Source organism: Giraffa tippelskirchi, chromosome 13 (genome assembly GCF_054371585.1).
Source record: "Giraffa tippelskirchi isolate mGirTip1 chromosome 13, T2T-mGirTip1v1.2.pri, whole genome shotgun sequence".
Taxonomy (NCBI): Eukaryota; Metazoa; Chordata; class Mammalia; order Artiodactyla; family Giraffidae; genus Giraffa; species Giraffa tippelskirchi.
Genome location: NC_137287.1, coordinates 67,018,174 through 67,031,031, shown reverse-complemented (window position 1 = coordinate 67,031,031; position 12,858 = coordinate 67,018,174). Strand labels below are relative to the sequence as shown.

The following is a 12,858-nucleotide window of genomic DNA, read 5'->3' as shown; positions in this document are numbered from 1 at the left end:
GAATAGTTGCAGCAGAGACCATTTGACCCACAAAGACTAAAATATTTACAGTCTGGCCACATACAGAAGATGTTTGTCGACCTCTGGTTTAGAGAGTGATTTCTGTCATAAGTTTTATGAAATGCCTTTCTTGTGAAACATTTCTATTGTAGTTAATTTGTCTAGTGTCAAGAAGGTACCCCTCTGTGGAAGTTTGTTCAGTCAAAGATTAATTACTCATGTCGTTTTAAATTGAAAATGCAATATGCAGTGGAAGTGAACCCAGAGTCAAAATAATGGTAATAGCCTTGATGGTTCGCTCGCTCTCTCCTTGCTCTCTCTCTCTCTCTTGCTGTCTCTTTCTCTCCTCTCTTCCTCAAATATGGGCTAAATACCACTCAAATAACCTGTACACTTTGGGCTTCCCAGATGGCGCTAGTGGTAAAGAACCCACCTGCCAGTGCAGGAGATGTAAGAGACAAAAGTTCGATCTCTGGGTCAGGATGATCCTCTGGAGGAGGGCTTGGCAACCCACTCTAGTATTCTTGCCTGAAGAATCCCCATGGACAGAGAAGCCTGGCAGGCTACAGTCCAAAGGGTCCCAAATAGTTGGACACAATTGAAGCAATTTAGCACAGCACAGCACAACTTGTACATTTCAGGACATTGAGAACTCCTGTTATTTTGAAATTGTTAAAGAATTTATCTTTAGGGTCTTTTGTCGAAAATTTTAAGTTCCCAAATTTCTAGCTTTGGAATTATATCACATACTGAGATATGGACTCAGTCAAGTTTCCTTCTACTGAATGCCAAGGGTGAATAATCCTGATAACATCGATCAAGGGACAGTAGTTTATAGATGAACAGTTACTTTATTTCCACCAGAAAAGAATTATGTGAGGTCTACAAATATGATTCTCCCAGCAAAAAGCTTTGTAATGATCTAGTGTGGAGAGAAATAATACAGAAAACAAGATAAGAGCTACATACGGAAGGAGAGTGTTCAATCTGTGCCAAGAACAGAAAGGCTCTCTTAGTCACAGTTTTTATCTGTGAATCTAGAAGCAGCTGATGTTGTTAAGCCCAGTGTGTTTGTGTATTGCTATGACTTTTTCTGGCTTTCTTTTTCAATAAAAATCTATTTTATCTGAATTGAGCTGAAACAGCTTTTTATCCATGCCATTTTTGACTCAGAGAGAGGTGATAAATCCCATCCTTAGAGTAGACTTGAAAAGAGACTCACCTGAATTGCATTCGAATGTGAATGGTAAAGCTACATACTCCTCAGAGAGCAAGAACACGACCTTTTTGGTCATGCCGCATTGCCTCTTGTCATGCTCAACTATATCTTGCATATAAACCATAATGTAGACATTATGTGTATCTACTACTTTTTCATAACGTTTTCTTTGGGACCAAACTTTTGTTTAAAAATAATTGGACCAGTCTTGATGTGTGGACCAGTCTTGGTTGCATACTGTAAAATTCCATTTATACTTGTTTAGTCGCTAAGTCATGTCCAGTTCTTTTGCGACCCCTTGGACTGTAGCCTGCCAGGCTCCTCTGTCCATGGGATTTCCCAGGCAAGAATACTGGAATGGGTTGCCATTTCCTTCTCCAGGGGAATCTTCCCAACCCAGGGATAGCCAAAACCCACATCTACATTGGCAGGCAGATTCTTTACCACTGACCCACCAAGGAAGCTCCATTTATATAGCATTCTCTTTTTTGACAGCTTTTATTGATATATAATTCACATGCCATACAATTTACTCATTTAAAGCATACAATTCACTGGTTTCTAGTATATACAGAGTTGCACAGCCACTACCACATTCACACTTAGAACATTTTCATTAACTTCCCCCAAAACCACTGCACCTTTCAGCCATCACCATCCATACCCTCCCATTGCACCCAGCCCTAGACAATCACTAATCTACTTTCTGTCTCTATAGATATGTCCATTCTGGACATTTCCTGTAAATGGAATCATCCAGAATGTGATCCTTTGTGGTTGGCATGTTTTCAAGATACATCCACGTTGTGATGTCAATACTCTATTTCTTTTTTATTGCTGAATAATATTTCATTGTATGATATAGCCTGTGATACTTTTTAAATGACAAAAATTATAGACCTGAGCAATAGATTAGTGGTTACCAGGTGTTAGGAGTGGTGATTGTAGGGGCAGGGGATACTACGACTGGCTATGAGAGGATAGCATGAGGAATCCTTGTGGTAGAATTGTTAGTTATCTTGACTGTGGTGGTAGTTACACAAATCTACAGATGTGATAAAATTGAATAGAATTAAACACACACACGAGTACATAGAAATAGGACCTCTGAAAATTCATTCCTCTATAAAAGGAAAGAGATCGCTAGCAAAATTGGTCAAAATCAACTTTTTCAGAACTCTAGAAATTAACCAAATGCTTGTAACAATTTGAGAAGTTCTTATTCAAGAAAAACACTCAGTCATGGTAAAAGACATTGAGTTTTGCGGCACTTTAACCTACTCTGTTCTCATCCTCCTCTCCCCAGCTCCAGGGTAGCCTTGAAAGCAAACAAACCTGCAATCATGGTGAAAAGCAATAGCAACCACTGGAAGGGATAAAATGTTGGAGCTTCCCCAAAGCTCCACCGCCAAACAGCTGTCATTATGTGACCTGTCGGGCAGTTCCCTGGAAATTCCCACTCACAAGCCTTCTCTTTTGGATGCAGCTGATATTAAGAGACTTACTCCCTGCTCGTCTTTCCCTAAATTCTCCCCCCCGGCATAATCTGATGGAGAAACAGATCTATTAGGCATCCTGATAATGGCCACAACTCAAGTCGTTTTACTTCAGTCTGACTCCAGTATCTTGTTCTCATTTGGTGGGCAGGCAGTTGACCCCCTTGAGCATTCTGCACTCCCCATGGCAGCCATATATCCTGACACAAGAAGCTGAGACTGCCACAGATTCTAGAAGAGTGGTTGGGTTGTGGCACATGATTTAAGAATAAACACTGGGTTCAATTAACTGCCCACCCATTTATTCAATATACCTTTGTTGCACACACTCCCCATACACACTGCTTTGTACAAGGTGATGGAGATATGAAGGAGAACATGATGGATGGGGGATCCTGGCCCTTATAGACCTTTCCTCTGGAATGGAAAATTCTCTGCCCTGGGGTCAGTACTTCACTTCTAGAGTGGAGCTGGTTGTCGCTCTCAAACCTCATGTTCTTGAGACCAGAAGGATGGGAGAGTCCTCCTTACCCCTCAGATGCCATCTCCAGACTTTATCTCTCCCACCTTCCTCCAACGATCATATCATCAAACATCTTGCTGTCCAGATCATTGCACCTTAGTCACCGATGACTTTAATACCTGCCTCATTCTCTGTTCTTTCATCTCTACTCCTGTTTTTACTTTTTGAAAACTTATTCAACAGGCTCATGGATAATGCATTTGAGACAGGGTGAACCTCTAATTTCCTGTGTGCTTTCCATAAATTTCTCCCCTCTCTTGCCCTCTCTAGAAACTTGAAGGCTGTTTTTCTTTCTCACAGCACACAGTGAAGAAGAAGTGGACTCCAAGGAGCATCTACTGCACATGCGAGACAGAAAGATCCACACATGTTGTTGAGTATGCTGGGGCTCCAGGAAAAGGAAAGAGAAGGTATGCCGATGGTTCACAAGGAAGAGGAAAGTCTTGGAGGAGCAGAGTTCTTGAAAAGGGGAGAGAAAGACGCTTAGATGAAAGGACAAGGAAGTGAAGTGGACAGGACTTGGTACTGAGCCATCCTTACATGGGAAGGAAGCTCCCACCCACCGGGGCATCCTGCTTTTCCCAGGCTTATATTGTACCCTGGAGCAGAAGGTGGGGAACTTGGTCATCTTGTATGGGAACAGAGCCACAGAGGAAAAATTCATACCTACTGACCAAGATGGAACCAAAGAGGATCAGATTAGACTTTCCTAAGCCTGTGCAGGTTTTCCAGGTGGCACTAGTGGTAAAGAACCCGCCTGCCAATACAGGAGACATAAGAGATGTGAGTTCGATCCCTGAATCAGGAAGATCCCCTGGAGGAGGGTATGGCAACCTACTCCAGTTTTCTTGCCTGGAGAATCCCATGGGCAGAGGAGCCTGGAGGGCTACAGTCCATAGGGTCACACAGAGTGGGACACGACTGAAGTGACTTAACATGCACACACACAAGCCCTGCACAGCACTGACACACCCCATTGCCACATGTTTGTGTCATGGCCTTAGTTCCTTGACCTCTCACCACCAATGATCACTTCCTCAGCCCACTTCAGATGCCCACTATCATGATGACAGCCTCATCATCAGCCAAGACCAAACCTGATCCCACCCTAACATTCTCTTCCTAGCCGTCACCACGTACACTCTGCAATCTCCATGAACTTCCTGGTCTCTCCCTCCCTCTGTTCTCTAGGAAAGCCCCAGCCTAGCTAAAACCAACCCTCAGCCTGATCTGTGCCCATCCCTGAGCAGCGGAGGAGTGCTGGAGAAAAACATACAGCTCTGCTAAGTGAAGAGTCTCACTGCAAATCATAAATCACAAAAGGATACCCTGCACTAACCAGGATCTTATTTTACATCCCTGTTGTATCTGCTTTCCCAGCTCCAAAATGGCTGTTTTCTACCCTCTTTCCCATCAAATTCCCTGTGTGTGCCCCTCCCCCACCTCACTTCCTCACACAAGCATTCTCTCAGCCTTCCTTCACCAAAGTGACTGTCTTCTCTGCACACACCTCACCCCACAAAGCTCCCTGCTCACTCCTACTCTTGGGCCCCAGATCCCACCCCCTTTCTTGTTCTCAAGGGCCAGGCTCCCACCATTCCCCCAACTCTTCTAGACTTTTCCTGCCAGCATCCAAACACGCTGTAATCTGTCCTATGAAAAATAAAATCAAAACACCTCAAATGACCCCAGAATACTTTTCAAATTCCCCTCCTGTTTCTCTGCTCCCCTTCAAAGCAAAATATTTTGAAGGCAGTGGTTATAATCACTAGCATTTCCACAACCTCTCCTCAACACACTCCATGCAGTTTCCATCCACACCATCCCACTAAGACTGTTCTTGTCATGACCCCGCATGGCCTCCACATTGCCAACTCCAGCATCATGTCTATGTCTTCATCCTACTTACCCAGCACTGGATCCAGCAAACCACTGCAGCTTCCCTCTGCCCCTTGGAAGTCTGAAAAGAAAATGTCAGAGCTTCTATTTCCATCATTTTCTTTTCTCCAAACAAAGTAAGGAAGAAATTAAGCTTTACTAATAGGTAATACCCATTTTTATATTGGTGCCCCCACTTGGTTGCTATTTCAGACAATTAAGTGCTATATGTGTATGCTATATCAGACATACACATATGCTGTACAGGGAATGCTAGGGGGTGCTCCATAATCAGAGAGGTTTCTGTAGGCTGTCATTTATTTGTGCACAGTTGATGGGTTTACAGATTACATTATCTTCTTTTAAAAAGTGTTTTATTGTGGTAAAATATACATAACATGAAATTTACCATTTCAACCATTTTATTTATTTAAATTTTTATTGGAGTATAGTTGCTTTACAATGGTCTGTTACTTTCTGCTGTATAGGAAAGTGAATCAGCTATACATATACATATACCCTCTTTTATGGATTTCTTTCTCTTTTGGGTTACCACAGAGCACTGAGTGCTTGAGTACATAGCACAGAAAACTTGACTGAGTTCCTGATACAGTAGGTTCTCATTAGTTCTCTGTTTTACACATAGTGGTGTATATTTTGCTCTTAAAATGCACCATGTAGTGGCATTAAGCAGAGAAGGCAATGGCACCCCACTCCAGTACTCTTGCCTGGAAAATCCCATGGACGGAGGAGCCTGGTGGGCTGCCGTCTATGGGGTCGCACAGAGTCGGACACGACTGAGCGACAGCAGCAGCAGCAGCAGTGGCATTAAGTGCATTCATATTGTTGCACTATCATCACCACCATCTATCTTCATAACTTTTTAATCTTCCCCAACTATACCCAGTAATTGAACTTGTCCCGCTTTCCCCTCAGTCCCTGGAAACCATCATTCTAATTTCTCTCTCTCTCTTAATTTGACTACTCTAGATACCTCATAAGCAGAATCATACATTATATGTACTTTTGTGACTGACTTCACTTCACTTCATAATGGTTCACTGTAATCCATATAATCCAATGGATAAGCATAATGAATAAGATTTACCCACATTGTAGTATTTATCAGAATTTCTGTCCCTTTTCATGCTGAATGATATTCCATTTAATTATATGTATATAGTACATTTTGGTTATCCCTTCATCTATCAATGAATATTTGCTTTTTTCTAGCTTTTGGCTATTGTGAATAGTCCTGCAGTGAACATGGTGCACAAATACCTGTTGAATCCCCAGTTTCGGTTCTTTTGGGTATGTACCCAGACGTGGAATTTCTGGATCATATGGTTTTTCTATCTTGAATTTTTTGAAGATGAGCCATACTGTTTTCCACAGCAGCTGCACCATTTTACTGTCCTATCAGCAATGCACAAGGATTCCAATGTCTTCACATTCTCACAGTTATTTTATTTTGTTTTTTTGATAATTGCCATTGTAACTGGTGTGAAGGGGTATCTCACTGAGCTTTTCATTTGCATTTCCCTAATTACTAACAACATTGAGCATTTTTTCATATACTCATTGGCCATCTGTGTATCTTTTTGGAGAAATGTCTATTCAAATCTTTTGCTCATTTTTGGAGGTCTTTTGGGGTTTTTTTGCTGTTGTTTTTGTTGTTAAGCTGTATGAGTTCTTTATATATTCAGGTTATTAATCCTTTATCAGATGTATGATTTGCAAATATTTTTTCCCAAAACATGGATTGTCTTTTCATCCTGTTAATAGCATCTTTGATACACAAAAGTTTTAAAAATTTGATGAAGTCTAATTTAACTATTTTCCCTTTTTTGGCTGTATTTTTGGTGTCATAGCTAAAAAATCACTGTCAAATCCAATGTCATGAAGATTTTCCCCTAAGTTTTCTTCTAGAAGTTTTATGGTTTCAGGTAATACTTTTAGGTCTTTAATCCATTTTGAAATAATATTTTATGTGTTGTAAGATAAGGGTCCAACTTCCTTTTTTTAAATTGGTGGTTGCTCAACTGTTGTGATTTGGCTGTAGTCATGAGAGGAAGTGAGCTTAGGGTTCTTCTACCCTGCCATCTTGTCTCCTGAATTTTCCAACTTCTTTCTTTTGCACCTGGATATCCAATTTTTGTGGTCCTGTTTATTGAAAAGACTGTCCTTTGCTATTGACATTCTTGTCAAAAATCACTTGACCATATATGTAAAGGATTATTTGTGGTCTCTTCTATTCTGTTAACCTATATATCTGTCTTTATGCCAGTACCACACTGTTAAAATTACTGTAACTTTGTAGTAATTTTGAAATCGGGAAATATGACACCTCCAGCTTTGTTCTTTTTCAGGATTGTTTTGGCTATTCAGAGTCCCTTGAAATTCCATATAAATTTTAGAATAGATTTTTTCTATGTCTGTAAACAGCAAGGTCCTAATGTATACTGGAGTGGGTAGCTGTTCCCTTCTCCAGGGGATCTTCCTAACCCAGGGATCAAACCCAGGTCTCCTGCATTGCAGGTGAATTCTTCACCAGCTGAGCTACCAGGGAAGCCCAAGAATACTGGAGTGGGTAGCCTATCCCTTCCTCGGTGGATCTTCTTGACCCAGGAATCAAACCGGGATCTCCTGCATTGCAGGTGGATTCTTTACCAACTGAGCTATCAGGGAAGTCATTGGGATTTTGATAGAGATTGCAATGAATCTGTAGATCAATCCTATACTTTAGGTAGTATTGGTATCTTAACAATATTGTCTTTCCATTCATGAAGACAGGATGTCTTTCTGTTTGTTAGTGTATTCTTTAATTTCTTTCAGCAATGTTATGTTGTTTTCAGTGTACAAGTCTTTCACCTGCATGGTTAAGTTTAATTGTAAATATTTTATCCTTTTTGATGCTATTAAAAGTGCAATTGTTTTTTAAATTTCCTTTTCAGATTATTCAGTGTATAGAAACACAACTGATTTTTGTGTGATGATTTAAAATCCTGTGACTCTCCTGACTTCATCTATTTGTTCTAACAGATTTTCATTGTTTTGTTTTTTGTGGATTTTCAGATTTTCACTTATTTTTGAGTCTTCCTCTTCTCTCTTGCTCTCTTAGTCCTCTACATGCAAATAGTCACCAATTCATTTCAGTTTGTTTTGATTTCACAATGTTTCTAATATTTGACACTTTCTTTAGTATCATTATAATCAAGTGTGATTGAATGAATATTTGTATCCACAATGTCTAGGGCAATGTGTGAAGGAATTATTTTCTAAAATAATCCTCTTATCTCTCTTTCCCACTCAAACCTCTAGGAGCTCCATATAACAGTAGAGGCTCTAGCCTTCTCTCCCATCATCTCAGAGGCAGCACTGAAGTTTTGGGTTCAGGAAAACTTTAGGTGGAAGCAGGTATGCTGCTCACTAACTGTGTAACCATAGGCATGTAATGTAGACCCTCCCTGAAAACTGATGTTGATAATAATAATAATCTCAGAGAGCTGTTGGGAGGTATCTTAACCCATTTGGGCTAGTGTAACTAAACACTGCAGACTGAGTGGCTTATAAACAACAAGAATGTATTGCTCATAGTTCTGGAGGCTGGGAAGTCCAAGATGAAGGTACCAGCATGGTCACATTTTGGTGAGAACACTCCTTCTGGTTCATAGCTGTGTCTTTCTGTGTCTTCATGTGGGTGAAGGGACTAAAGACCTCTTTTATAAGAGCACTAACCCATTCATAAGAACTCCACCTCCCAAAGGCCCCTCCTTCTAACACTGTCTCATTGGTCCCCAACCTTTTTGGCACCAGGGACTGGTTTGTCAAAGACAATTTTTCCATGGACCAGGGTGGGAGGAATGGTTTCAGGATAATGCAAGCAAATTATATTTATTGTGCACTTTATTGTTACAACATTGTCATATATAATGAAATAATTATATTACTATATTGCAGAATCTGACAGGAGTCTGAACTCAGGCTGTAATGTAAATGATGGGGAGTGGCTGTAAACACAGATGAAGCTTTGCTTGCTTGCCTACCACTCAGCTTCTGCTGTGTGGCTCAGTTCCTAACAGGCTATGGACCTGGGTACCAGTCTGTGGCCCAGAGGTTGGGGACCCCTGCACTATCACATTGGGCATTATTATTCCAGCATGTGAATTTGTGGAGAGCAACACAGACATTCAGACCATAGCAGAAGGCTTAAAAAGGATGATGAACATAAAGCACCTAGTAAAACACTCCCCTTTTGCCTTCTCTCTTTCTCTAAAGCCACAGATAGGATCGATCTCCTGAATCCTCTTGTTCTTATTACTCCTTTGGCTCTTACCATCTCTTACCTTGTACTGTTTATTATCTTTTTATGTGTGTCTGTGTTATCTTCCCCACAAAATTTATAAATTCTATAGAGGCTGAGAGTTTGTCTTTTTTCTTTTTCCCTTCTCTTGTGCTTGTGTCATGTTGTAATACAATGCCTTATACATAGTAAATGCTTAGTCAATATTTGCCTTTTAATTGTTTGACATAATGAAATCCTTTATTGCTTGGTTTCCATTTTATTTCATGGAGTTCCCCCCTCCACACTTTGATTTTGAAAAAGCTGACAACATTTAAAAATAGCAAACAAAAAAGTAATGAAGACATCACTATATCCTGGAAGACTGCGTATATATCAACCAATCTATCAAAAGTGGGAAAAACAAAGATAGACTAGGGTTACCTGATAACATATCCAGTTAAATTTGAGTGTGAGATAAAAAAGAAATAATTTTTGTTAGTATAAGTATGTCCCATGTAGTATTTGTTGTTTATCTGACATTAAAATTTAATTAGGTGTCTTAAATTTTTGTTTACTAAATATGACGACCCTACCATGAAGGCTTTAAGTTTTTTTTTTTAATTGTGAATAAGCATTATTCTATGTTGAAATGAGAATATTCCCATGTGCTTAAAAGAAAATGTTTTGTTAAAAAAAGAGTGTTTTATGTCAAAAGAAGACAGCTTGAGATATCATTATAAAACAAACTTTAACCACAGCTGTGACCTTATGTGGATAGGATATGTGATGAAAAACCTGATGAATGGTAACATTAACTGAAATATCAACACCCATTTCTTTTGAATATAAATGAAAACAGTGATGTATCCATAAAATGCAATCCTATACTAAATGAAAGAATAGGTTGGGCTTCAAAATCTTTTATAGTGAGTGTATAAAATGATCATATTTGCATATCTAAGCCTTCTCAGAAATACTATTGCTCTACAGGTAAGACAGAACTTACAGGACAAATCTAGAGGAAAATTACAATTATCAGTGGCATGAACAATGGACTGGTTCCAAATTGGGAAAGGAGTACGTCAAGGTTGTATATTGTCACCTGCTTATTTAACTTATATGCAGAGTACATCAATGTGAAATGCTGGGCTGGATGAAGCACAAGCTGGAATCAAGATTGCCTGGAGAAATATCAATAATGTCAGATATGCAGATGACACCACCCTTATGGCAGAAAGTGAAGAGGAACTAAAGAGCCTCTTGATGAAAGTGAAAGAGGAGAGTGAAAAAGCTGGCTTAAAACTCAACATTCAAAAAACGAAGATCATGGCATGCAGTCCCATCACTTCATGGCAAATAGATGGGGAAACAATGAAAACAGTGACAGACTTTTATTTTTTTGGACTCCAAAATCACTGCAGATGGTGACTGCTGCCATGAAATTAAAAGACATTTGCTCCTGGGAAGAAAAGCTATGACCAACCTAGACAGCATATTAAAAAGCAGAGACATTGCTTTGCCAACAAAGGTCCATCTATTCAAAGCTATGGTTTTTCCAGTAGTCATGTATGGATATGAGAGTTTGACCATAAAGAAAGCTGAGCACTGAAGAATTGATGCTTTTGAACTGTGGTGTTGGAGAAGACTCTTGAGAGTCCCTTGGACTGCAAAGAAATCCAACCAGTCCACCCTAAAGGAAATCAGTCCTGAATATTCATCAAAAGGACTGATGCTGAAGCTGAAGCTCCAATACTTTGTCTATCTTATGCGAAGAGCCGACTCATTGGAAAAGACCCTGATGCTGGGAAAGATTGAGGCAAGAGGAGAAGGGGATGACAGAGGATGAGATGGTTGAATGGCATCACTGACTCGATGGACATGAGTTTGAGCAAGCTCCAGGAGATGGAGTGGACAGGGAAGCCTGGCGAGCTGTAGTCCATGGAGTTGCAAAGAGTTGGACATGACTGAACTGAACTGTCCTATCACTACTTAGGTGAACATAAATATAAATTGTACCTGTCAGCTGTATTTATTCAAGATGTCAGTGAGAATTTTTGTAACGTTGAAGAACTTTTGGACCTAGTCTTCATTTTGGCACCACATTAAAGTCTAATTTGTTTTTAAAAGTCATTTAATATATTTTAAAAGTCATTTAATATATACTGATCAAAATGACTAAGAATACCTACAGTGTCCCTGGTAAGTCAATGTTGCTTTAGACTTGTGACCCAACCAAATAGTTGCAACCAATGTAGGTCAGTTCATCACATCCTCCTGCGTGAACTGCTTGGTTCTACAAGGTGAAACATAAAGCTTGTCAAGCAGGTTGTAGCTTGCCTCAAGAGCTGGCTATTCTCCTATGGTTTGAACTTAGGCATTTCTCCAGTTTACTTGATTGTTTCGTTTTAGGAATCTGATCCATAATACAGTAGGTTATTACCCTCGAAGAAGGAAAGGAGTTTTCTTTTTCAATTCAACCATATTTATTGAAAACTTAATATGGGCTAGGCACTATTTGGAGGAATGAGCTAGACAGACAAAATCAGGCTCTCATGAAGCTTGCATTCTAGTGATTGAACTCACACAAAAGAAACAAAAAATGAATAAACAAGGAATAAATAACTGAGGGACTTCCCTGGAGGTCCAGTGGTTAAGATTTCACCTTCCAATGCAGGGGGTGCAGGTTTGATCTCTGATTGGGGACGTAAGATCTCACATGCCTTGGGGCCAAAAACCCAGAACATCAAACATAAGCAATACTGAAATAAATCCAATACAGACTTTAAAAAATGGTCCTCAAAAAAAAAAAAAAGATCTTTAAAAAAATAAAGGAAGATAACTGAGATTGGTAAATGCTAGGTAGAGGGTTGAATGGGGGGGGGGTGATGGAAAAGAGAGCAGCAGGGTGCCCTTTTAGGTTCAGGGATCAAGATAAGCCTACCTGAGGCAGTAGCAGCCATACAAAGATCTAGAAGAGTTCTGGAGCAAAGGGAGGGTGAAGGTCCTAAAACAGAATGAGCCTGGTATGCTCTGAAGGAAGATCAGTGTGATGAGAGAGAGGATGGTATAAGGTGAGGCTGCAGTTAGACAGAGGCCAGATTATGGAGGACTTTAAAAAAATGAGAATTTATTCTAAGTGTGATGGGAAGTCATGGGATTTTCCAATCAAAAAATAAATAAACACACAATATCATCATTCAAATAAAGGTGGTGTTTTAACAACAAGGAAAGTTTAAATACTTTGATAGAAAATTAAGCAATGGATAAAATACTTTTAAAAATTAGCCTTAAAACCAAAGCATTGATTAAACCAAGATTTTCTCTTAAAAAAATGAAGAATATTATCACCGTCTATCTTTATTGAGAGAAATACTGTTAAAAATGATGTGTAAGTTTAGAAATGTGGCTGAACATTATGTGATAAATTAAAGGGTAGATTTTAATTTCAATTTGTATG

General features: G+C 39.6%; 1 long non-coding RNA gene across 1 annotated transcript in view; it reads left to right on the top strand.

The window, feature by feature from the left end:
- LOC145532182 (uncharacterized) overlaps positions 1–11,527 on the top strand; it is a 196,761-nt gene extending 185,234 nt beyond the window's left edge. Inside the window, exons 2-5 of the long non-coding RNA XR_014073072.1 lie at positions 3,539–4,062; positions 6,350–6,427; positions 8,438–8,533; positions 10,392–11,527. This is a non-coding gene — a long non-coding RNA (uncharacterized LOC145532182). The remainder of the gene's footprint in view (positions 1–3,538; positions 4,063–6,349; positions 6,428–8,437; positions 8,534–10,391) is intronic.
- The last annotated feature ends 1,331 nt before the right edge of the window (positions 11,528–12,858 follow it).